Here is a 26,178-nt window from a genome sequence, read left to right on the forward strand (position 1 = left end):
GCTTGGTGAGGTTGGAGAGATCAGGGATGATGCACCCACAGAAGTTCACCATCCCCAGGAAACTCCTTTCTTCTGAGACATTCGTTGGGGCTGGGGCCTCTTGGACATCATTTACTTTGTCGGGGTCCGGCGCTACTCCGTGGTCCGAAAAGGTGTACCCGAAGAAACTGATTTTGTGCCGCAGAAATTGGCACTTTTTCCAGTGTAGGGTTAGACCTGACTCTTTGATTCTTTGTAGAACCCCTCATAGTCTTTAGTGGTGTTCTTCAATGGACGTCGCATAGATAAGTAGGTCATCGCTCACGTCTAGAACCCGCGGGAGTCCACTGAGGACCTCGCGGATGGTGTTCTGGAATACTTCAGCTGCACTCGAAATCCCGAAGTTGAGTAGCCGATATCGTCTTAGTCCTACATGAGTGGAAAAGGTGGTTATATACCTTGAATCTGGGTGGAGCGGTAGCTGATGATAGCCTGAGCAAAGATCTACATTGGAGAACCATTTTGCACTGTTGAGTTCCCCTAGGATATCGTCTATTGTGGGGGTCAGGTTCCGTTCTCTTTTCACTGCTGCGTTCGGGAGGCGCATGTCCACACAGATGCGGACTTGTCTGGGTTGCTTGGGTTTTCGGGCAACTACGATCGGAGATACCCATGGGGTGGGTCCACTGACCTTTTCTATGATCCCTTGTTTTTCTAGCGTTTCGAGTTCCTCTTCAACTTTCTTCCTTAGGTGGAACGCAATGCGCCTATGTCTCAGTGCGACCGGTTGTACTGACGGGTCGATGTGGAGAGACACTTCCTTCCCTTTTAGGCATCCGATGCCTTTGAACACATCTTCAAACTCTTCCAAGATGGTGTCTAGTTCTAGTACTGCCAGAGCATAAGATATTAGTTTTAGATCTTCTGCTGACTGTCCGCTTAGCAGCATGCCACTGCCTTCTTTCGTGACATAGATCGTTGTGGGCACCGTTGTCTCTTGGTGTTGGAGTTCTGTTTTGAAACACCCGATCAGAGGGATGGGGTCTTCTGGCCGTATGCAGTGCTTAATTTGTGCCGGTGCTTTCCGGTGCTCAGCACCGGCACTTATTTCACCGGGCCGGGTCTATACAATTGCTCTCCTCCGGCGGATTGATGGCCCGGTAATTATTTAAATAAATGCCTTCTTTCTTTCTGTGGTTGCTGCCTGGTGTGTCCTCATAGGAAGTCCACCCTGGCCAAGGCATACTGAAAGAGCGTGGCGTCATCACGTTAGTGATGTCACTGGCACTGCAGCAGATCGCGCCTGCCTTTCACGGAACAGTTTCATTTCCGTTGAAGAGTGGCTGAAGGCGGGCTTTTGGCTGAGCTGGGGCGCGGTGGTCTGGAAGTGTGCAGGACTGCCAATAAACGTACAATATACAATGTCTAGCAGAAGTGAATATATAGGAGCGCCAGCAATCAATACAGGTATAATTTTTATACGTTTGATTTATTTACATCAAAAAGAGCTGCAAAAAGGCGTTATATGTACACGTTGGCCGGCAGGGAGTGCCGCGATGTCATGAAAACAAAGGACAATTTGTAATAAAGCATCCTTTGTGCTCCCAAGAATCACTACACCCACACTCTCCGGATGCATTCCTGGAGTAGAGGATGGAAGCTTTCCCCTAGAAACGATCTTGGGAGACGTTCTTGGGGAACCCCAGGCATGATTTTGTGATTCAGGAGACGTGGGTGAGCGCCTGGGGTGTGGAGTAAAGTTCGTAGGGTTGCCTGGCTCTTTGCAACCCCTGCTTTTGTAATGTTATTTCAAAAGCAGGTAGTTAACCACCATAAAAAAAGTTACCCCCGAAGCAGGCCGGACGTGTGTTTCAATGAGGCCACACAATCTAAAAACTCACAGACTAACATGCACGGCGGCAGAGAGCACCATGCATTCATTGAGGGGCAAGAGGCTGAGAGACACGCACACACATAGCGCAGCAGCTCAGTGAGCCAGAAAGCTGTGATATTTCAAGTACTTCGCTGCAAGCGCTATAATAACATAAGGAAACTCTCCAGATGCGCACTAAGACTGTTGACATTAAACTTACTTAAATTGCATAATAAAGCATCCTTTGTGCTTCCGAGAACCGCTCTGCACTCCGAGGTCAAGACAAACTCATTCAAGCTAAAAATTGACCCTAGCATATTTTGCACGCAAAAGGTTCAATTTGACTCATAATCTCTCAAAGTTCTCTTGAAGTTCCCAATTGGCTAGTCGTGTGCTTAAAGTTAATTTCAGCTCTTTAGGCAGTGCATGCCTCAGCCCATCATTTGCCCAAAGTTTACGTCTGCATGCACATCACTTGCTAGGCTCACTTTTTCTCGTTGTTCGGACAAGCTTGGCTTTAGTACCTTATTGCTCAAAGTTTGGTTTGGCTCATCACTTGCTGTTAATTGGGTGCTTCGCCTACCGTCCTTGCTTGTCCTGCATTTTCTGCTGCTAAACGGTCAAGATCAGGAGCCTGTTAACTTTACCAGCCCCTGGTTGCCAAAAGGTGATATTGTTTCCCACACAGGGTTTCGGACCCCCAGATCTGCAGCCTTTGTGAGCTTGGCCTCCATGTTGGCTCTCCTAGAGTCATCCGTCCAGGGACTGGGTAACTCTGGCAAAGGAGCAATGCACAGATCATGCCTTGAATCAGTGGCAGGGTCGGCCAGAAGGGGGGAGCACCGTGATCACTCTGAAATAACTAGGCCTTAGAACTAACAATGGCTCGTGCTCTCACAGTACATGCGCAAATGGCACGCCCCCAGCTTGCCACTCAGTGATATGGTGCCCTAAATCGCTATTGCGTGTCTTGGACAGCACAGCTCTGCATTCGTGAGCCAGGACAGGAACAATACAACCCTGGCACCTCTTAACTTTACATAATTAATGACTCAATTTTTAATAAAGCAGACCTTTTTCTTGCTGTTCCTCAGTATCTGCTTTTCTTACTACCCTTCACACCTTACTCTTTCCCTTCTTTCCATTCTTCTTTCACTTTCTGCCATACGTCCATGTTTACTCTCAAGCACGCACCACCTCCCCTCATTAACTGCTTATCATTTTTCACCTTCTCATCTTTCCCTTGCACTCTCTTTTCACGCAGCTCACTTCTGTCTGCTCATCTTCCCTTTCTCCTCTTTCCTTTTTTCATTCCCATAATGTTCCACCCCAGTCTTCCACTCCCTATCTCTGCTTTCCTCAAGTCTCTTCACATTCTTTGTCTACCTTATCTATCTTTGCCTTCAGACATCTCCTCCTTCCTCACTCTCCCTTTTATGTTTTTCCTTCTTGTGCATTTCTTTATATCCACTCCAGGAATCAGTATTTGTTCTCAGGGTCATAAATTGTAATCTTGGTATGCAACTTAGTCTTTCATCTTTCTGACGTCGATAAAATGTGTGCCTTCGAGCTGGATGACAACATTTTAAATTCTGTGTCAAGGCTCCCTTTGGTGATTATGTGCTTTACAAACATACATGGTATGTTAAGCACACAAATGTATTTTAATATTTTGTTTTTCAATTTCTTTTCAATATTACACTGTCACTCTCTGTCCCTCCTTGACCCAGTACCTTTCATACTTGTATCCATTCCATTGACCTTTCTTTCCTTTCCTTCGTCCCATCTTTTTCTTTTCCCTTTTTCTCTTCCTCAGCACCTCCAGCAATACCTCCTTTCCCCTCTTGCTTCCTTCCACCCTCATTCATTCCCCATCCTTCCTCTCTTGCTGCATTTATTCCTCTTCATCCATTCTTTCTTTCCTAACATTCTTTTATTTCTGCTCCTTCCTTCACCTCTTTTTTAATTTCCTCCTTTCTTATCATCAACCCCTCCGTATGCTTATCTTGCTCCTTTCCTTTCTTCTTTCTATTCATCCATCACACATCATTCACTTCCTTGCCCCCTCTATTCCTTCTTTTCTTCCTTTCACATTCTCTTCTTATTTCCTCCTTTCATCCGGTACTCATATATGTCCTCACTCCAGTACTCCCCTCCCTGCCTGCATTTGTTGCTGCCTTCTTTAATGTATTCCTTCCTTCACCCCTTCCTATCTTTTAAAGAGCACATTACATGTGGGTGAAGCCAATAAAGGAAGAGGGTGCAGCCTCTGGAAGAAGTGGGCGGAGCTGGTAAAGTGGGTGTGGCCTCCTAAAGAAAAATTTGAGCACCTGCACTTAATATTTTACAAATTAAGCACTGGCCGTATGCGAACACTCGGATCTTCGCCTCGCGTAGTGGAGGCTTTGCCTGCAGTTGGTTGTACGCGTTCGCCGCCATCAGTTCAATAGACGCCCCGTGTCTATGGTGGCTCTCACTTCTTGCTGGTGAATCTTGATGCAGCATTTTGGGAGGCGGCGTTTCTTCCTTTTTGGTTGGTCGATAGCATATACATAGTGGACTGGATAGTCCTCCGCGTCATCGTCCATGTCTTCATTGTCCCCTTCTTCTCTCACCACATGTGCGGCCTCCTTCTTGGCTCTCCTAGACCTGCATACTGCCGCAAAGTGGTTCATCCACCCGCATGCGCTATATTTCTTTCCTCTTGCGGGACAGTCTTCCATGCGGTGTGGCTGGCCTCCGCAATATCCACACTCTTTCTTTTTGTCAGGTTGCTTTCTCCCGCTCGTTTGTCTCCCCTTTGGTCTTACCACGTTCACCTTTTCTGCCGTGTGAACTTGTTCGAGTTTGACAGGCCGGTGTAGGGCCGACTCCATGTGGGATGCTCTCGCCTGAGACAGTTCTTTCGACCGACCAAGTTTGAGTATGTCGGCGAGGGGTTTGTCATCTTCTTGGAGTATTGTATTGTATTGTATATTATATTTCTATAGCGCCTTATCACCCAGGGGTCTCTAAGCGCTTATGGCGAGTATGGCGACTCGGAGATTGGACAAGAAACAGCCTTGGATGATCTGTCCCCGGATTTCCTCCTGTTCATCCCGGAATCGGCAGGAGTTGGCTAGTTCTTTTAATCTGCAGTGGAAAGCGTCTAGCGACTCGTCGGCCTCCTGTTTCGCCTGGCGGAAGATGAACCGCTCATAATCCTTGCTCGCCATGGGTTCAAAGTAGGTGGTTAGTGCTGTGAGGAGAGTTTGGTATGTCTTCCGTGTGGCTTCCGTCAACGTTTTGTAGATGCGATGTATGTCCTTGCCGCCAAGGTGTAGGAGTAGGGCTCTGCGCCTTTCTCTAGAAACTCCCGCTCCTTCGAAGTAGATTTGGAGGCGGTCCGTCCAATCCCTCCAAAATGGAGCGAGGGACGAAGGAGCTCTATCAACCACGAAAGGTTCCAGGGCGGGAATGGACGCCATTTTGGCACGTGCGCGGTGCGCCGCACTGTATTTCGACGCTTATGGGAGGTGGCAGCAACCTAGGGATTGCTGGTTGTCCTGTCTCTCCTGCGGGATAATTGTACGGTCCCCCTCAGCCTTGGGAGCGCTCTCACGACCTGGCTCTGAGGCCTCGGTGGCGATGCGTGAACTTGTAGCCTGTGGGGTGACTCTTGGCCTGAGGTGGCGGCGTGGCGTACTGACCTAACCCACTCTGTCGACGTGGAAGGCACTGTGTCCGCTCACCGGGCCTTGCCCTCGCCTCCTTTCTCCGTTCGCCGGTTGTGAAGCAAGCGAGACCACTGTGCACGTGACCTGGGGCCTACCAGCTGTTTTCCCCACTCGGTGCTCAAAATCGGGCTTTGCTGCCCGGAGAAATTGCAGGGCGAGGGGGCGTCGTGCAGGTAAGGAGGTGTGTTCCGTGGGATCCTCGTCGCCAGTGTAGCGTTTGTGCTGAGGCTAGCGCTGTGTGAGCGGCCGCGTTACGCTAATGAATACAGGAGCCGAAGTCTTTGTCTACACGTGGCTCCGACTGCCTGTCGTAGCCACGCCTCTTTATTTTATATCCCCCCGCGTCTGACGTCACGCGTCAGCGCAGGGACCTTCCGGTGACGCGGGTCAGCTAGACCGCTGCCCTGGCGCCCCGGAACACTACACCCTTAAACATTATCAGAGTTGAGTCGCTCGACGCTGAGCCACAGCCACCGCTTTGGAAGGGGGGGGCATGTTAATTCAGTGACTTTGGGGGGGCCATGTTAATTCAGTGACTTTGGGGGGGGTTCATGTTAATTCAGTGACTTTTGTGGGCCATTGTGGGCCTTCCCAGACACTGTTCAGTGTCTGGTACCATCACGGCCTTGCATTGGCTCCCGGTCAGACAGCGAATCATGTTCAAAGCGCTGTGTCTGGCCTTCAAAATTCTGAAATCTTCTTCGCCACCGGCACTTGTCAATCTACTCACGCCCTATGTGCCGTCGAGATCCTTAAGATCTGAGGGGCTTCATCTGGCTGTCTGTCCACGCTTTAAGTTGAGCAGGATGGGTGGCCGTTCTTTTAGGGTGCTAGCGGCAGGCCTATGGAACTCGCTCCCAGTACACATTCGAGCTCTTGAGGATGTGTTCGCCTTCAGGCAGGCGATTAAAACTTTCCTCTTTCCAGTGTTTAGCTAATTCTTTTCTTTATTGTGTGTTATGTTACAGCATCTGTCAAAGCGCCAGGACGCCCCTTTGCTGGGGCAGCTGCGCGCTATAGAAATATAAATAACATAACATAACATAACATAACTTTGGGGGGACTTATGTTAATTCAGTGACTTTGGGGGGGGCATGTTAATTCAGTGACTTTGGGGGGGGGGGCCATGTTAATTCGGTGACTTTGGAGGGCTCGTGTTAATTCAGTGACTTTGGGGGGGGTCGACGAGAAGTGACAGTGAACCAGTGACCTGCAGTCACTGCGGGTCATGCTGCAGTCCTGCGGGCGCGCGGGTGCATTTAAAAACCTTGGTGCACTGAAGGCCTAAAGCTCCCTTCTAGGAACCGCATGTGCGCTCGTCTGCCCAGAGACTAGTGACGCTTCGGACGGACTCACACGCCATTGGCTGAATTCACTGCACAAGACGCTCCAGTCTGCGTGGTACAACCGCACGCCTGCTTGGTAACTTGTGACGTAAAACGCGTCCTCTAACGCCATTGGTTCGCTTTCATGGCCTTCACTGTCTCCTTTCGAGCCTTCAGAGCTACATCTCTCCCCAGCAACTGATGACGCGGCAGTAACTTAAACACGATTGGTGCATAAACGCATGCGTTGAGAAGAAAAGAGAATATTATCAAATAGGGTCTGCCTGTCAACCGATGACGTACACAGATCTTCTATGCGATTGGTGCAGGCGTTGGTGGGCATCAGAAGAGAGGGAGAAGCTGCCTATCACAGTGATACACTGAGTATGAGGCGCTCCCAGCTGCCCTTTTGACCTTTACATTTGGCCCCCTGCTCAGCAGGGGCACTTGCATCATCAAGCATGTGCAATACAATAAACCTTGATTACTGTATGTACATGCCTAAGGTGACCTTTGGCCTTTACCCTGCTAAGTTTGTTACCTACGGATGACAGGCATTGGCATAGCCAATAGATTTTGCCTTTGGGACATTATAAGGGCCTTATTTATGAGTCTTCGCACACTTTTGAGCTGCCTTTGCATCACTTTTTGTGTTGCACCAGCGGCGTACAAAAACGCCTCAAATTGCGCCCTATTTACAAAGTGATGCAGCCAGGCAGATACGTCATTTTGTAAACCCCTGCGCCACATAATCAATCAATCAGAGTTTGTTAAGCATAACTACCCACCGAAAGGGTCTCAAGATGCTGTAGGTTGGGCAAGGGCAGCTCCCGGATGTTCAAAACGATTCGTTGAAGAGGTCTTGAGGTCATTCATGAACTTGAAGAGTGCTACCGTTTGTCTGAGGTGGAGCGTCACAGTGTTCCATGCCTTGGCCACGAGGAAGGGAAAGGAACGGCCGCCTGTTCTGCTCTTCTTGATGAGCGGCACCGCAGCAAGGGAGAGTTGGGCTGGGTGGAGGGATCTTTGGGGTGCGTGGAACGAGAGGCAGTGGTTCAGGTAGGCAGGTCCGGAGTTGTGGAGGGCTTGATGGCAATGGATGAGGAGCTTGAAGGTGATTCTCTTATCAACGGGGAGCCAGTGTAGTGTCCGCTGGTGTTGGGTGATGTGGCAGTGATGCAGTAGGTTGAGGACTAGTCTGGCAGAGGTGTTCTGGGCGTTCTGAAGTTTGCGAGTGAAGTTCTTGTTGATCCCAGCATAAAGTGTGTTGTCATAGTCCAATTGTTAGACCTGGCACCTTGGTGTGGGTCTCCCTTCCACTTTTTGCTACTGTGCCTCATGTTTTTTGCTTGTGTTAGCTGCTCAGAGCACTGTACCACTGCCAATCAGTGCCACAATGCAAGTGCTCCCTGTATAAAATGTATATGTTGATTGGATTCCTTGATTGGCTTGTTTGTTTTACTGTCAGACCCCAGTAGAGTGCACCAGTAGTGCCCAGGGCTTGTAAATCCAAATGCTGCTAGTGGGCTTGCAGCACTGGTTGTACCACCCACAGAAGCAGCCTTGTAGAATGTGTCTAAGGTCTGCCATTGCAGAACCTGCGTGCAGTCTGGTACTGTCATGCTGACTGTGCAAGTGCACCCACTTACCAATCCCTAAACCTTCCCTTTACTTCATGTGAGTCACCCCTATGGTAGGCCCATTGGCAGGGTGCATTGTAAGCATAAGGTAGGACAAGCCCTGATGTGTGTGGCAGGTTGTATGGCATTACAATGCGGGCTTTTACCACGCGTGCCATTACAACGCTGTTTTTACAACGACTTGCGCTGTAAGTGCTGGATACTGAAATAGTTTAATTTTCTATTCCAACTCCAGTCCACGTTACAGTAGGTAAGGTGTTGGAATAGAAAATTAAACTATTCCCTATCCAACAGCGCCCTCTAGTGCAAGTCGTTGTAAAGACTTGCTTTGTAATAGCAGCGTTGTAATGGTAGCACGTGGTAATACGTGCGTTGTAAAGGCTGTTCCCCGGTGACATGTCCTAATAGTGAATTACAGCCATTTTCGTTTTTCACTATTGCAAGGCTACCTGTTCTCATAGGCCAGAATGGGCTGTTGGAATTGTTACATCCTATGATCCTAACAGACTCAGGGACACGGTAGAAGGAATATGCTACTTACCAGTATGCATCTGTTCTTGGCATGTAGGGCTGCTGACATTCATATCTGTGCATAGATCGCCACCTAGTGTTGGGTCCGGATGATTGCACCTTGTTGTCCTGGAAGAGTCTTCGAAGTATCACCAGATAGGTGGCTCCTCCCCTGGACTACAGTGCGCATGGGCATCCTCTCCATCCTGATTGTTTTTCGCCATTGTGGCAGAGATGGAGTATAGTATAGTAAGAAATGTCCATGCAAAAGAGAGAATGCTACAGCTGCAACAGGCACCGGGGAGGAGGGTGGGCGATATGAATGTCAGCAGCCCTACATGCCAAGAACAGATGCATACTGGTAAGTAGCATATTCCGTTCGCGGCATGTGGGCTGCTGAATTCATATCTGTGCATTGACTGTATAGCAGTATCTCCTCTAGCGGTGGTTACCTGTGCCAATGGCAGCAGTTTGAAAAAGAGTTTCAAGAACAGCCTGTCCTACAGCAGCTTGCTGTTTGGAATGTGCGTCTATACAATAATGTTTTGTGAAAGTGTGTATGGTAGACCATGTAGCTGCTCTACAGATATCCTCAAGGGGAATATTACCTAGGAAAGCCATGGATACCCCCATTTTACGTGTGGAGTGTGCTCTTGGGGGGACTGTTAAAGTGCGTTTAGCTTTTTGATAGCATATTTGAATGCATTTAACTATCCATCTGGCTATTCCTGACTTTGATATGGGATTTCCTTTATGTTGTGGTGCGAAAGCAACAAACAACTGTTTTGTTTTTCTGAATGCCTTTGTCCTGTCAACATAATATAGCAGAGCTCTTTTGACATCTAGGATGTGTAGGGCTCTTTCAGCTACTGACCTGATTTTGGAAGAACACTGGCAGTTCTATAGATTGGTTGATGTGGAAATTGGATATGACTTTTGGCATAAACTTAGGGTTTGTTCTAAGTACTACCCTGTTTGCGTGTATTTGCATAAAGGGTTCTTGAATAGTTAGTGCTTGTAGCTCGCTAACTCTTCTAAGTGAGGTAATAGCAATAAGGAAAGCCACCTTCCATGTGAGAAATTGTAGTTCACATGAATGTAGGGGTTCAAAAGGAGGCCCCATAAGTCTGGTGAGTACAACGTTTAGATTCCAGACTGGTGAAGGCGGGTTTTTTGGAAGAATTACTCTTTTGAGGCCCTCCATGAACGCTTTTATTGCTGGTACTCGAAACAGTGAAAGGTTTTGTCTGTTTTGGAGGTATGCTGCTATAGCAGCTAAGTGTAGTCTTATAGAAGAATAAGCTAGTTTTCACCTTTGAAGGTGCAATAGGTAGCATATGATGTTTTGTATAGAAGCATCTAATGGATTGATTTGGTTATTGTTACAGTAAATAACACATCTTTTCCATTTAGCTGCACAACATGCCCTAGTAGTTGGCATTCTTGCTTCCTTAATGATGTTCATGCAGTCTGGAGGCAAGTTAAGGTATCCGAACTCTAAGACTTCAGGATCCAGATCGCTAGGTTTAACTGATTGGGATCTGGGTGTTTGATTTCTCCATGGCTCTGAGTCAGAAGACTGGGTGTGAGTTTTAGTCTTTGATGAGGCACTACTGAGAGTTTTAGGAACGTTGTGTACCATGGCTGCCTTGCCCATGTTGGATTAACTAGGATCATTGTGACTGACTGTTGCCGGAGTTTGTTTGCCACTAGCGGAATCAGTGGTGCTGGGGGAAAAGCGTACGCAAATCTGCCTGACCAGTTCATCCATACCGCATTGCCCTGTGACAATGGATGTGGGAACCTAGCGGCAAACTACTGGCATTTTGAGTTTTCTTTTGTGGCAAACAGGTCTATTTCTGGGTGCCCCCACTTTTGAAAGAATGGTTGGAGGACTTGAGGGTGAATCTCCCATTCGTGTACTTGCTGACTGTGTCTGCTGAGTAGATCCGCTATCTGATTGTCCTTCCCTGGGAGGTGTTCTGGCAGGAGAAAGATGTTTTTTGGAATTGCCCACTTCCATATGCTTTGTGCTAAGTGAGACAGTTGTAGAGAGTGCGTTCCTCCTTGTTTCTGTATGTAGTACATGGCTGTCGTGTTGTCCGTCCGGATCAACACAGTCTTGTTGTACAGGTGTTTCTGGAATGCTTTCAGAGGTAGAAATATTGCTAGCAACTCCAAATGGTTGATATGCAATTTTTTTCTGCTGGGTTGTCCAAAGCCCTTGCACTGTGTATTGGAGTACGTGGGCTCCCCGACCTAACAGTGATGCGTCCGCTGTTATCACTATTTGTGGAACCTGCTCTTGGAACAGTCATCCTTTGGAAAGGTTTTGTGGGTTCCACCACTGCAGAGAGTTGTATGCACGACTGTTTACCAACACCCGGTCCTTTAACAGTCCTTGAGCTTGGTTTCACTGTTTTGCTAGGCATTCCTGCAGTGGACGCATGTGAAGTCTGGCATGAGGGACAATGAAAATGCAGGAGGCTATCATGCCTATGAGCTGCATGAACACTCGAGCTGGCAGGGAGTGTTGTGGTTGGAATTTGCGAATGAGCATTTGCATACTGGCTATCCTCGCTGCGTTTGGATATGCCTTTGCCAGCGAGGTGTTTATAGTAGCTCCCAGATATTGCTGTATGTGGGATGGCTGTAGGTTGGATTTCGGGTAGTTTATGGAAAAGCCTAAGCTGTGTAGCAGCTGAAGTGTTTGAGACATATGGCTTTTGCACTGTACGTACGATTTTGCTTGTATCAGCCAATCGTCCAGGTATGGATAAACGTGAATGTGTTGTCTCCTTAGATGTGCAGCTACTGTCGCTAGACATTTTGTGAACACTCTTAGAGCTGTGGTCATCCCAAAGGGGAGAACTTTGAATTGATAGTGCTGGTTTTGGATTGTGAACCTGATATACTTTCTGTGAGAAGGATGTATAGGTATGTGGAAGTATGCATCCTTGAGGTCTAAGGTTGCTAGGAAGTCTCCTTGTCTTAGCAACGGGTGGACCTGCTGTAGAGTGATCATGTGGAAGTGCTCCGAAAGTATATACTGGTTTAGGGGTCTGAGGTCCAGTATTGGTCTGAGGGAACCGTCCTTCTTGGGAATTAGGAAGTATAATGAGTATACTCCTGTTCCTTGGTGCTGGAAAGGGACTGGCTCTATGGCCCCCTTTTCCAGCATGCCTTTCACCTCTTGTTGTAACAGGGCGATGTGTTCTGTGGACATTGGATGGTGTGTGGGTGGTATGTTGGGTGGAGTAGAAGTCAGTTCTAGACAGTAACCATACTGGATAATTTGTCTCACCCACCTGTCTGTGGTAATGTTGTTCCAGACTGGTAGGAATGCAAATGCTACTTACCAGTATGCATCTGTTCTTGGCATGTAGGGCTGCTGACATTCATATCTGTGCATAGATCGCCGCCTAGTGTTGGGTCCGGATGATTGCACATTGTTGTCCTGGAAGAGTCTTCGAAGTATCACGGGATACATGGCTCCTCCCCTGGACTACAGTGCGCATGGGCATCGACTCCATCCTCAGATTGTTTTTAGCCATTGTGGCCAAGATGGAGTGAAACTCAGTGAATGATGACCATGCCATGAAATTATATGTGAACACTGCAGCTGCTACAGGCGCCGGGAAGGAGGGCGGGCGATATGAATGTCAGCAGCCCTCCATGCCAAGAACAGATGCATACTGGTAAGTAGCATTTGCAGTTCGAGGCATGTGGGCTGCTGAATTCATATCTGTGCATAGAATACATAGCAGTCCCTCCATTAGCGGCGGCCGCCTGTGCTAGCTGCAGCAGTTTGGAAAAGTGTCTTGAGAACAGCCTGCCCTACAGCTGCCTGCTGTTTGGAGTGCACATCAACACAATAATGCTTACTAAATGTGTGTGTGGTAGACCATGTGGCTGCTCTACATATGTCCTCTAAGGGAATGTTTCCAAGGAAAGCCATAGAGGCCCCCAACTTTCTGGTGGAGTGGGCTCTTGGTGGAATGGTAAGAGTGCGTTTTGCTTTTGCATAGCAGATTTGAATACATTTCACGATCCACCTAGCAATACCAGCCTTGGAAATAGGGTTACCTTTGTGATGTGGCGCAAAGGCAGCAAAAAGCTGCTTAGTCTTTCTAAAATCCTTGGTCCTATCAATGTAATACATTAGGGCCCGTTTAACGTCAAGGGTATGGAGCATCCGCTCCGCCAGTGACTCTGGATTTTGAAAGAACACCGGCAACTCAATGGTTTGGTTGATGTGGAACTGAGACACAACCTTGGGTAGAAATTTAGGGTTAGTGCGGAGCACTACCCTGTTTGAATGAACTTGGAAGAATGGCTCTTGGATTGTGAGGGCTTGCAGTTCACTAACCCTCCGTAGCGATGTAATTGCTACCAGGAAAGCCACTTTCCACGTCAAGAACTGGATCTCGCAGGAATGTAGTGGCTCAAAGGGAGGACCCATCAGTCTTGTAAGAACCACATTGAGGTTCCATTCAGGAGCTGGTGGAGTCCGTGGCGGAATGACTCTTTTGAGGCCTTCCAGAAATGCTTTGATGGCAGGCACTTTGAAAAGTGAAAGGTGCTGTCTATTTTGGAGGTATGCGGCCATTGCAGACAGATGAATGCGAATGGAAGTATATGCCACATTACACTTGAATAGATGGAACAGGTAACAGATGATGTTCTGAATAGAAGCATCTAGTGGATCAATGTTGTGGTTTGCGCAATAGATGACAAACCGCTTCCATTTCGCCGCATAACAGGCTCTAGTAGTGGGCTTCCTAGCCTCCCGAATGATGTCCATGCAATTGGGAGGAAGGTTGAGGTAGCCAAATTCTAGGACTTCAGGAGCCAGATCGCCAGGTTGAGCTGTTGCGGATCTGGGTGCTGAATGTCGCCATGGCTCTGCGTCAGAAGGCTGGGTGTGAGATGAAGCCTTTGATGCGGTACCACGGACAGTTCCAGAAACGTGGTGTACCATGGTTGGCGAGCCCACGTTGGAGCAACCAGGACGAGAGTCATCGAGTGTTGCCTGAGCTTGCGTGCCACCAGCGGTATCAGAGGTGCTGGGGGAAAAGCGTACGCAAATCTGCCTGACCAGTTCATCCATATCGCATTGCCCTGCGACTGTGGGTGTGGGAACCTGGCGGCGAAGCTTTGGCATTTTGCGTTCTCCCTTGTGGCGAACAGGTCGATCTCTGGATGACCCCACCTTTGGAAGTACGGTTGGAGTACTGATGGATGTATCTCCCACTCGTGCATTTGGTGGCTGTGCCTGCTGAGCAGGTCCGCCATCTGATTGTCCTTGCCTGGGAGATGTTCTGCCATGAGGAAAATGTTCCTCTGAATGGCCCACTTCCACATGCTCTGAGCCAGATGAGACAGCCGCGGAGAGTGTGTGCCACCCTACTTCTGAATGTAGTACATGGCCGTCATGTTGTCCGTCCGGATCAACACGACCTTGTTGCACAGATGTACTTTGAATGCCTTTAAGGCCATGAAGATCGCCATCAGTTCCAGTATATTGATGTGCATCTTCCTTTGCTGTTGCGTCCATAGTCCCTGCACCGTGTATTGGAGTACATGCGCTCCCCATCCCTGGAGAGAAGCGTCCGTTGTCAGGATAATCTGTGGCACAGGCTCTTGAAACGGACGGCCCTTGCAAAGGTTTCGTGGATTCCACCAATGCAGAGAGTTGTATGCCCGACCGCTCACCAACACTAGGTCTTTCAACTGCCCGTGAGCCTGAGTCCACTGACGTGCTAAGCACTCCTGAAGCGGACGCATATGTAGTCTCGTGTGCTGGAAGCGAGTGTTGAGGTCTGAATTGTTGGATCAGCGATTGAATGCTGTTGACTCTCACTGAACTTGGCTGTGCAGTGGCCGCCAGAGTGTTTATGGTAGCACCCAGATACTACCGTATGTGGGCGGGCTGGAGATGGGATTTCGGGTAATTAAGTGAGAACCCCAGATCGTGCAGAAGGTGAATGGTGTGGGACACGTGGGTGGCGCACTGCTGGGCCGACTTTGCTTGAATGAGCCAGTCGTCCAGATAGGGGTAGAGGTGGATGTTTTGACGTCTCAGATGCGCCGCCACAGTCGCCAGGCACTTTGTGAAAACCCTGGGCGCCGTGGTGACCCCAAAAGGCAAAACCCTGAACTGGTAGTGCTGGTTTTGGATGGTGAACCTGAGGTATTTCCTGTGTGAAGGATGCAGTGGAATGTGGAAGTACGCATCCTTCAGGTCCAGAGTTGCTAGGCAGTCCCCTTGCCGAAGCAGTGGGAGAACCTGCTGCAGCGTGAGCATATGGAAATGTTCTGACAGAATGTAAAAATTGAGAGGTCTGAGGTCTAGGATGGGTCTGAGGGATCCGTCCTTCTTTGGAATCAGAAAGTACAGGGAGTAAACTCCCGTACCTCTTTCCTGCAGGGGCACGAGCTCTATTGCCCCTTGTTGCAGCATGACGTTGAGTTCTTGCTGCAACAAGTGCAAGTGCTCGCCGGACATAGGACGGTTTTTTGGGGGTATGTTGGGTGGAGTGGATGTGAGCTCCAGACAATAACCGTATTGGATAAGAGTTCTGACCCACCTGTCCGTGGTGATGGACTTCCACATGGGCAGGAACTGCTGGAGTCTCCCCCCGACTGGTGTTGCGTGGTCGGGGGGCAGTGACAAGGCGTCACTGTTTGTTGGCGGTGGAGGACCTGGAGCTGTTATTTCCACGTCCTCTGCCTTTGACGTTGTTGCCACGGTATCCATCCCGACCTTTGTTGGTATAAGAAGTTTGGGTGTTGCTCTTGTAGAATTGCGTTGACTGTGACAGTTGACCCCTTGAGGTGCCTCTATTATTGGACCGACGAAAGGAACCACCCCAAAACTGCTGGGACTGCAAGGCACCCATAGACTTCGCAGTGTCGGTGTCCTTTTTCATCTTCTCGAGGGTGGTATCAACCTCTGGGCCAAACAGGTGGTCTGGGTTGACCGTCTTGTTCAAGATGGTAGTTTGAATGTCTGGCTTGAACCCGGAAATCCTTAGCCATGCATGTCTACGAAGTAGAACGCTAGTGTTAATTGCTTGCGAGGCGGTGTCAGCCATGTCCAGAGCGCACTTAATTGAAGCATTGGTGATAAGCTTCCCCTCCTGTATCAACATTTCTGCTGCTTCCTTATATTGATCGGGTAAGTGCTGTAAAAGGGTCTCTAGAGTATCATAGTGTGCCCTGTCATAACGCGCTAGTAGCGCCTGTGTGTTGGATATGCGCCATATGTTGGCTGCCTGCGCAGCCACCCTTTTCCCCGAAGCCTCAAATACTTTTGATTCCTTGTCTGGGGGAGGAGCATCACCCGTAGTTTGTGAGTTGGCTCGTTTGCGTGCATTGGAGACAACCAGGGAATCCAGAGGCAACTGTCCTTTAATATAAGTAGGATCAGTGGGCGCTGCCTTGTACTTCTTGTCGATACGTGGGTTGATGACTCTTGCCCGGGTGGGCTCTTTGAACACCTCAGCCGCATGTTTCAACACCCCTTTTAGCATTGGCAAAGTCTTTGCAGTTTTTTCAGAGACTGAAAAGGTGTCAAAGAGGAAGTCGACGTCCACTGGGTCAGCATGGAGATCGACGTCGTGATTGGCTGCCGCCCTTTCAATGAGGGCATTGAAAGCTGCAGAGGCCTCTGTTGGGGAAGTCTTGGCTGAAAAAAGCAGAGGCTCCTGTCCTGAATGCGGGTCCCCAGGATCGCCACCAGCAGACCATGGTTCAGTCACATCCTCTGGGTCTGAGTAGACGGGATAGCTATACTCATCCTCGTCGTTGCCGTCACCCTCCTCTAAATGGGAATGAGAGGGTGAAAGTTCCTGTGCCTGTGGTGCTACAGGCTCCATAGAGGCAGAGGCACCAGCAGAGTCCATCTTTTTCTTGAGTGGAATTTGGTAATGCTCCAATTGTGGTTCAGGGGTGATCTTTCTCTTAAGGAGAGAGAGCTTGCCCGTGTTGGCATCGATGATAACTTCCTGACGCTCTTCTTCTGCCAGCGGTCGTTGCCGTGGGCTTAGGACCACTAACGATGGCTTCGGCGTCGAAGATACTTTCACGGGCACTCCGGCCCCCGGTTTTGCTGTGAAAGCTTTCGGCGCCGTTTTTGGTGGCAAAGTGAACAGAATAGGCGTCGGTGCCTTCGCCGGTTTTTCTAGAGGCTTGGGCGGCACAGGGTCCTTCGGCTCGACTGCTGCGGCCCCTTCCCTAATACGTTGAAGGGACTCCGTAACCTTCTTAGTGAACGAGGCGGAGGGACGCGCCGGCTCGAGAGTCTTTTGAAGCTGGTTTTGGGGTGGCGACCGATGACGCACTCTTCGGAGTCGACGCCGTTGCCCCCTTGGCCTTGTCGAGTGGAAGCGAGGCAGTGAGGGACTTGGGGTCGTCCTGCCGCTTCTTCGGGTCGAGAGTGGACTTCTTATGGTCGTCGACCTTCTTGGGATCGAGTCGACTCTTATGTGCGTCGACCGTCTTCGGCGCCGATGCAGCTGCGTCGGTCCCTTTAACCTTCGGCTTCGATACAGTAGCTTTCGGGTCGGCCATTTTGGCGTGGCCCTTGAGCTCAACGGCCATCTTGGATTTCTTTGGCGCCGAGGCCTCCGAAGTCTTCGACCCGACCAGCGTGAGCCGCGCTTTCGGTTTCGATACGTCTACCCGAGACCGTTGGTTTCACTTTCGGTTTTGGCTGTACCGTGAGTGGCGCCGTATCAATGTCCGTGGCCGGGCCGGAAGGCGGAGCCGTGGGACCGGCATCAAGGCTTTGGGTAAGGCCCGAAGGCGATCCCTCGACCTGGGCCTTATAATGGTGGCTGGCCCCGGAGTCAGTCTGAGGAAGCTCCTCATCCGAGCTATCCTCTACGGTGGCAAGGGCCCCGTCGTCGTCCCCTACCTCCTCGACGACTTCATCGAAATCCTCGTCTTCCGCGTAGTAGTCGTCCTCGACCTCCGACGCCGGGTTAGATTCTGTGATCTCCTGGATAGTGTCGTCCCAGACATCCTCCGCGTCGAAGATGTCTGTAGGAGGTGGTGCCGATCGCTGGGCCTCCAAGCGCGCAGCTCGGCGGAGCTTTAGTGTTTTCTTGGACCGGAACTCGGAGCAGGCCATACACTTGGCCTCGTCGTGGTCCGGCTACAAACACTTATTGCACACCGGGTGTACATCGATATGCGGATACTTCGAGGCACACACCGGGCACCGTTTAAATGGACTTCGTTCCATGATGGAAGAGGTTGGAGCGTCGAGTAGGCCCGTCCGCGCCGAAAGCACGCGGAAGGGCAGTGTTGGTTCGGAGCCGAGGAAATTACGAACCCGAACGATAGACAATACCGACGCAAGTCCTAAAGACCTTTTGGTCTCGAGCACAGTAAGTTAACAACTATCGATCCCGACAGAGGGAACCGAAACACATCCGAACCCAATGGCGGAAAAAAACAATCTGGGGATGGAGTCGATGCCCATGCGCACTGTAGTCCAGGGGAGGAGCCACCTATCTTGTGATACTTCGAAGACTCTTCCAGGACAACAATGTGCAATCATCCGGACCCAACACTAGGCGGCGATCTATGCACAGTTATGAATTCAGCAGCCCACATGCCTCGAACCTGTTGTATTCTTCCTCCGACCGGTGTTATGTGGTCTGGAGGTATTGTATTGAAGTCACTGTTTTGTGGCAGTGGAGGCTCTGTTGTTATTGCCTCCCCGTCCTCTCCCCTTATTGCTATTTCCTCTGTATCCACCTCGATTGGGACCTCTATTGAAGGTGGACTGGGTATTGGCTTTATATGCCGAAGCACCTTGTGACGTGTTGCTTCGTGCAGCTCCTCTGTATGTTGAGCGCCGAAAGGAGCTTTTATGCTGTTGGAACTGCAGCGCACCCATTGATTTTGCAGTCTCAGTGTCTTTTTTCATTTTATCCAGAATATTATCTACTGCTGGTCCAAAGAGGAAGTCTGGATTGACCGGCTGCTTTAGAATAGTAGATTGCACCTCGCTTTTAAAGCCTGAGATGTGTAGCCATGCGTGTCGTCTTAGCAAGACACTAGTGTTAACGGATCTTGCTGCAGCATCTGCTGCATCTAATGCACATTTAATGGAAGCATTTGTGATGAGCTTCCCCTCCTGAATAAGAGCATCAGCTCGTTCTTTGAATGGCTCAGGTAGATTTTGCAGTATGCTCTCTTGTCTATCGTAGTGAGCCCTATCGTAGCGGTCTAGTAGAGCCTGCGTGTTAGCTATTCTCCATGAATTGTCTGCCTGTGCATCCACTCTTTTTCCTGAGGCTTCAAGGATTTTTGATTCTTTATCGGGAGGTGGTGCTTCTCCAGTTGTTTGGGAGTTAGCCCTTTTTCGTGCATTAGCTACAACTAGTAAATCAAGTGGTAGTTGACCTCTAATATATGTGGGGTCTGTAGGAGCAGGCATATATTTTTTCTCAACCCTAGGGTTGATAACACGTGCTCTAGCTGTATCCTCAAAGATATCAGTGGCGTGTTTTAGTACACCCTTTAACATAGGGAGTGTTTTAACTGTTCTCTCAGAAGAGGCAAATGTGTCAAAAAGGAAATCCTCCTCTAATGGGTCACTATGCATATCAACATTGTGATATAGTGACTGGGTAGGAGGAGGTGTCAGGGATGGGATGTGTATCATATGGGTCTTGTTGATTGTCCCATGTGTTATCCTGTGTCTCTGGGTCCTGTGGATAGTTATAATCCTGCTCAGGATCCTCTTCTACATAATCTACATTATACTCTGACTGTGTAGCAGAGTAAGGGGCATAAGGCGTGGTAGGCATAGTAGGAGAGACAAGTTCGAAAGGTCTAAGTGGAGAAGTGGCAGAGTCTTTCTTTTTCTTTAGAGGAATTGGTGAAGAAGGTTCATTGTCCACAGGTCTCTTCTTTTTGCGGTAAACTGTTACCTTGCCAGTCTCAGGGTCTATGTACATTTTTGATTGTTCCTCTTCAATAGGATCAGGGTGAAAGAGTTCTTCTTCCACTGTCCTTGGTTTTGGGGTCGAATCCTTGGGTTTTGTCTTTTTTGCTTCGACGTTTGTTTTTGGATCGACAGGTTTTGTTGGTTTATTAGGCTTAGGTGTCTTTTCAGCCTTCTTCGGGTCGAGGCTTTGTTTCGGATCGACCGGACTTGTAGGTCGAACCGTTTTTTTCGGAAGTTCGACCTTTTTTGGTTGTTTGTCCTTTGTCGAATCGATTGGTTTCTTCGGTTTGACTGGGTTCTTCGGATCAGTTATGCTCGAGGCCAATCGGCTTTGGCGCAACCTTCTTTGGTTGGACTGCTTTCGGTTCGTCGACTTTCGGTTTCGGTACGACTGTTTTTTTCGGTGCGACGTTCGAGTCGACATCCCTTTTCGGGTCGACGACCTTTGGTTGTAAAGGCTTACGCGGTACGTCGAGCCTCAGCTCGGCAGCCTTTGGGTCTGCAACTTTCGGTATGATAACCTTCGGTCCGACAGCCTTCGGATCGACAACCATTGGGTTTTTGGGAACGTGACTTGGGCCTGGAGTGTCAAAAGGCTTTTTCTTGGTATTCGTAGCCGAGCTTGAATGCGGGGCTATTGAATCAGTGTCTTGATCTTGGCTAAGGCCTGTTGGCGATGCCTCGACCGGAGCCTTTGTTCTCGGTAGAGTGGGTTTCAGGGGCAGTGTACTCACGGTTCGCCCCTGCGGGATCTGTTCGTCTTCCGAATCATCCTCGACGGCCACGATCTCTAGATCCGAGTCTTCTACGTCGACGAGCTCTTGGTCGTCGTCGAAAATGTTTTCCGGGTCTGGTGCTGGTCTCTGCATCTCTTGCCTAGCGGCCTGTTGATTCCGGATCGTCTTTTTGGAACGGAACTGGGCACAAGCCAGGCAATCTTCTTCTTTATGGTCCGGTGACAAGCACTTGTTGCATACTGGATGTCTGTCAGTATGCGGGTACTTGGAATGGCATTGTTGTCAGAATTTAAATGGACTCCGTTCCATCGACGATGGGCCCACCTGTCGTCGAAAGGCCCAACGGGCTGCGTCGACGAACGGAGAGAAGACGGAAGTTAATCCAAGGTAATAGGCACCGAGCTAAAACAATACAGTCGAAGGCCTTTTGGCCTTTAAAAAAGTTTTGTTTCGATTCCGAACTTCGAGTGTAGAAAAAACATCCGAGCCCAATGGCGGAAAAAAAACAATCTGAAGATGGAGAGGATGCCCATGCGCACTGTAGTCCAAGGGAGGAGCCACCTATCTCGTGATACTTTGAAGACTCTTCCAGGGCAACAAGGTGCAATCATCCGGACCCAACACTAGGCGGCGATCTATGCACAGATATGAATTTAGCAGCCCACATGCCTCGAACATTCGAGTTTAATATGCCTGAACTCAGAATAATAAAATACATCTTTTAGTAAAGTTTATTTTAATGTTCTGTGTTTGCAAATACCACTTTTAGAAAGTTGGTATTTGCTTGCCTAACCATTTCAGCCCGCCTCTGCTCTGATGTGTATCGGCTGTCTGGTTTCTGTGAGTGACAGAGCTGGGGAATGCCAATAGACAGGCTGGGGCAGCCAGGTGGTGAATAGAAAGATTACATCCAGATGGGTGGGAGGAGTGCCCCTGGACTCTGAATAGGGCTGTGCTCTGCCACCACAATGCTGGCTCCACCTCCTGTGGAGCGTCTGATGTCTCTGCCCTACACACTGAAAAGAAAAGCCAGAGTCATATAAACAAAGTACTCCAGAACCGGGCTGAACTAGGCAAGGGCCCCCTGGCCTGAAAGAACAAAAGAATTGTGGTATAAGTATTGGGACCCTGCTCCCAAGAAATCAGATCCTACTGAAACAAGAAGAACCTCTGCCCGACGAGAAGGAACTGGGAAAGCTGCAAGGAGGAGTGCTGTCCCTGACCTGGGGGATTGGCCTGCAGTGGTTGCCTTGCTGCTGAAGGAGAGGAGAAAGACTGGAAAATACTTTTGCTCAACTTGTGCTTTTAAAGATCTCCAAAGGCTTGTGAGTGAGCTTGCCCCCTGAATGAAGTCCCAGGACCAGTGGACTTCAACAACGTGGAGAGGAGCTGCTGAGAATGCCGTTTTCCCCGCAGCGCTGAAGCAGGGAGCCGTGTGCGCCTCGGGAAGAATCACCGCATACACTGGGAAGCCCCGTGCCCAGCTGTCCGCCCCGAACAACGCGACTGTGTGGCCCTACGAGCCGTAGCTCGCAACATAAAGGAAGGACCTGTCCAGCCCGAGCAACGCGACTTCTTGACGCCTACGAGCCGTAGCTCGCAACGTGAAGGAAGGACCAGTCCGGCCCGAGCTACGCTACTTCTTGGGCCCCCATGAGTCGTAGCTCGTAATGTGAAGGATGGACTTCGCACCGCACCTCGCTTCCCCCCCTGCAAACCGCATTGTTCAGTGCGCAACCTGCCGCTGATGTTTAAAGGTTGTGGCGCGTAGAGCGGCTGGGCACGTCTCGCTCAACCGGAGCATACTGTCCGCCTCGCACCACGCTCGAAGGATTACAAAGGCACCAGCTCTCCAGGTACGGCGCGTACGCTGCAACGAACAGCAACCGCACCACACAAGGCACCGTCCCCTCAAGTATCGAGACTCTGGGCCCCTACGAGCCGTATCTCGCACCACGAAAGGAGAACACCGCCGCGTGTAATGCTTGGGCTTTTCAACGAATCGTTCGTGACGAACTAAGGTACTGTGTACGACTCGCACTCTGTGTTTGAGCACATCGGACAGAAGCGTCTGCTACGCGTTTGACTCTGTTGCTTCATTTCATCCCCGTAGGGTCGAACTGAAAGATACAAATCGCACAGACTGTTTGAACTATGCATTTTAACAAGAACTCTATTGCTAATAATATTGTGGTACATTTTGACGTAATTTGGTCTTGTGCTAAGCCGTTATATAAAAGATACTTATTTTTTATACAAACCTAGTGTGGTGTCCATTTGTGGTGTTGTCACTGAGTTACTGTATGTGTTCACAAATGCTTAACCTAGAACGCCTCTGAAAATAAGTCTTGTCTGCTCACGCCACACTACCTAGAGGGTGAGAAGGGGTTATTTTAAGAGGGTAATCTCCTTATCCTGACTAGAGGAGAGGGTCCCTGCTTGTCCCAAGTACCTACCTGTGCCAACCAGACCCCCAAATCTAACACCAATCTGCTGCTGACGAGGGTGTGGGTGATGATTTTCCTGTGTTCGAGTAGAATCCAGTTGAAGTCTTTCATAGAAGATGGATGGTGTGGAAGCAGGAGGAAGAGAAAGCGTTGATTTGGCGGTCCATTTTGAGTTGGGTGGTGGTCGGGTTGGTCAGAATCTTGAAGTGAAGGTGTTCCATCAGGTCTGTGGGCCTGTCGGTGTGTGTGCTCAGTCTGAGGTTGGATATGTGGGCAAAGGCGATGCCTCCTCCGGAGCAGTTGGGGCGGTCCTTCCGGTGGTCTTGTAGCCTTCGGGGATAGCGATCGCTATGTCAGGTCCTGAGGCGGTGTCCATCCAGGTTTCTGTGAAGAAGGAAATGTTGGGTGTGGTGCTGTTGAGGAGGTCCCAAATTTCTGCAGCGTGTCTGTGGAGGAAGCTGACGTGGAGGATGATGCATTGCAGGGTTTGGGTTGCGGTGGAGTTGAGGCGGGAGGGTGGAGGTGAGTCGTGGGTCTCGGTGAAGGCAAAGGAGTGGCGACAGTGGCGGCAGGTGAAATGTCCGCGGGAGCATGCAGGCTTGCATGTGGAGCGCTTTTGGTGCATCAGCCGAGCAGTGCGCCCAATAAGTAGGGGTAGGGGGAAGGCAGGACAACTGGGAGGTGGGAGCACGTGAAAGGGGGAGGGGCGGCAGGGGCGGCAGTGACAGAAAAAGAGCAAAAGAAAAAGGAAAAAAACTGCAAAAACGAAAGTGGCAAGAAGACAAGGCAAGGAGGAAAGAGGCAGGCAGAAAGGAAAGAGGCAAGAAGAAAAGGCAACAAAGGCTAAAGGAAACAAGCATTTACAATGCAATGGTCTTGCCTTTGCAAAAGTTAGAGCTATTGGCATTGTAAATGACAATATTTTTATGTATGTGTTTGTTTTGAAAACAGATAAATAAATGGCAGTCATTTATAATGCTAATAGCTTAATTTCTCGCAAATGTGAGACCTATTGCATGTGCAACCACACACACACACACACAGAGCCAAACAAAGAGCACACACACACACACACACACACACACGCACATAGATGTGGTGGAAGTGGATCTGGTGGATGTGGGGGTGTTGGATGTGTTGGTGGTGGATGATGTGGTGATGGTGGATGTGGTGGTGGTGGATGTGGTGGTGGTGGGTGTGGTGGTGGTGGTGGATGTGGTGGACGTGGTGGTGGTAGATGTGGTGGTGGTGGATGTGGTAGTGGATGTAGTGGATGTGGTGGATGTGGTAGATGTGGTGGATATGGTGGTGGAGGATGTGGTGATGGTGTTGGATGTGGTGGTGGATGTGGTGGTGGTGGATGGAGTGGATGTGGGGGTGGAGGTGGATGTGGTGGTGGATGTGGTGGTGGATGTGGGGGTGGATGTGGGGTGGTGGATGTGGTGATGGTGGACGTGGTGGTGGTGGACGTGGTGGTGGTGGATGTGGTGGTGGATGTGGTGGTGGATGTGGTGGTGGTGGGTGTGGTGGGTGTGGTGGTTGATGTGGTGGATGTGGTGGTGGTGGGGGTGGTGGTGGGGGTGGTGGATGTGGATGTGGTGGTGGTGGATGTGGTGGATGTGGTGGTGGATGATGTGGTGGCGGTGGATGTGGCGGTGGATGTGGCTGTGGTGGTGGTGGTGGTGGTGGATGTGGTGGTGGTGGGTGTGGTGGTGGTGGATGTGGTGGTGGTGGATGTGGTGGTGGTGGATGTGGTAGTGGTGGATGTGGTGGTGGTGGATGTGGTGGTGGATGTGGTGATGGTGGTGGATGTGGTGGTGGTGGTGGATGTGGTGGACGTGGTGGTGGTAGATGTGGTGGTGGTGGATGTGGTGGATGTAGTGGATGTGGTGATGGTGTTGGATGTGGTGGTGGATGTGGTGGTGGTGGATGTAGTGGATGTGGTGGTGGATGTGGTGGTGGTGGATGTAGTGGATGTGGGGGTGAAGGTGGATGTGGTGGTGGATGTGGGGGTGGTGAATGTGGTGGTGGTGGACGTGGTGGTTTTGGACGTGGTGGTGGTGGTGGACGTGGTGGTGGTGGTGGACGTGGTGGTGGTGGACGTGGTGGTGGTGGACGTGATGGTGGTGGATGTGGTGGTGGTGGATGTGGTGGTGGATGTGGTGGTGAATGTGGTGGTGTTGGATGTAGTGGATGTGGTGGTGGATGTGGTGGTGGATGTGGTGGTGGTGGTGGATGTGGTGGTGGTGGTGGATGTGGTGGTGCTTTTAATTACTTAAAGTCCCGCCATACATTGACAACAATGTGCGTGTCGAGTGGGATGTCCGCTGAAAGTTTACTTCCCAGACTATTAACAATAACAGAGCCTGTCGCCCTCATTGAAATAGGCACGTGCTGGTGGCAGTAACAAAGCCGCCTGCCCGTAAACACTGAAAGCCACTGGTTTTAAACCCAACCCATATTTAACCTCCCAGACACCTACACCCATTAACCGTGCAATATTTACAGCAGCCTATTTTTCCATGATCTCAAGGGAGGGTTTGCCACAGAAAAGATTGTTTTGTTTTCCCTATTGGTTTTTACCGGGTTGAGCAGTGAGCTAAGATGGGCCAAACGAGAAATACAAACGTTTGACCCAAGGGGCCAGTAGGAACAGCTGGTTGTTTAAAAATAACTTTGCTCTGCAAAAAAAGCACAAGACTTTTAATTTTCACAGCTGTGAGAGCAGGGTGGAGCTCGCCGCTGATATTGGGGTAAAACCAATGGAGCTGACGAGACCAGGCAGTGAGTGCTCAGCACTTCGAGCCGAGCTAGCCGCACACTGCTCTTGGGGTGAAAGCACGGAGGATGACAAGAGCGGGTGCCTATAAAATGAAGACATCCATCAAGCAGAGACTGTGCTAACGAAAATGTATACTTACTCGTGCCAGCCTGGCAGACTGAAGGCTCTGAAGCAGGGAGGGGGCGGGGATCCTCCAGGGGCCA

Source organism: Lissotriton vulgaris, chromosome 5, assembly GCF_964263255.1.
Source record: "Lissotriton vulgaris chromosome 5, aLisVul1.2, whole genome shotgun sequence".
Taxonomy (NCBI): Eukaryota; Metazoa; Chordata; class Amphibia; order Caudata; family Salamandridae; genus Lissotriton; species Lissotriton vulgaris.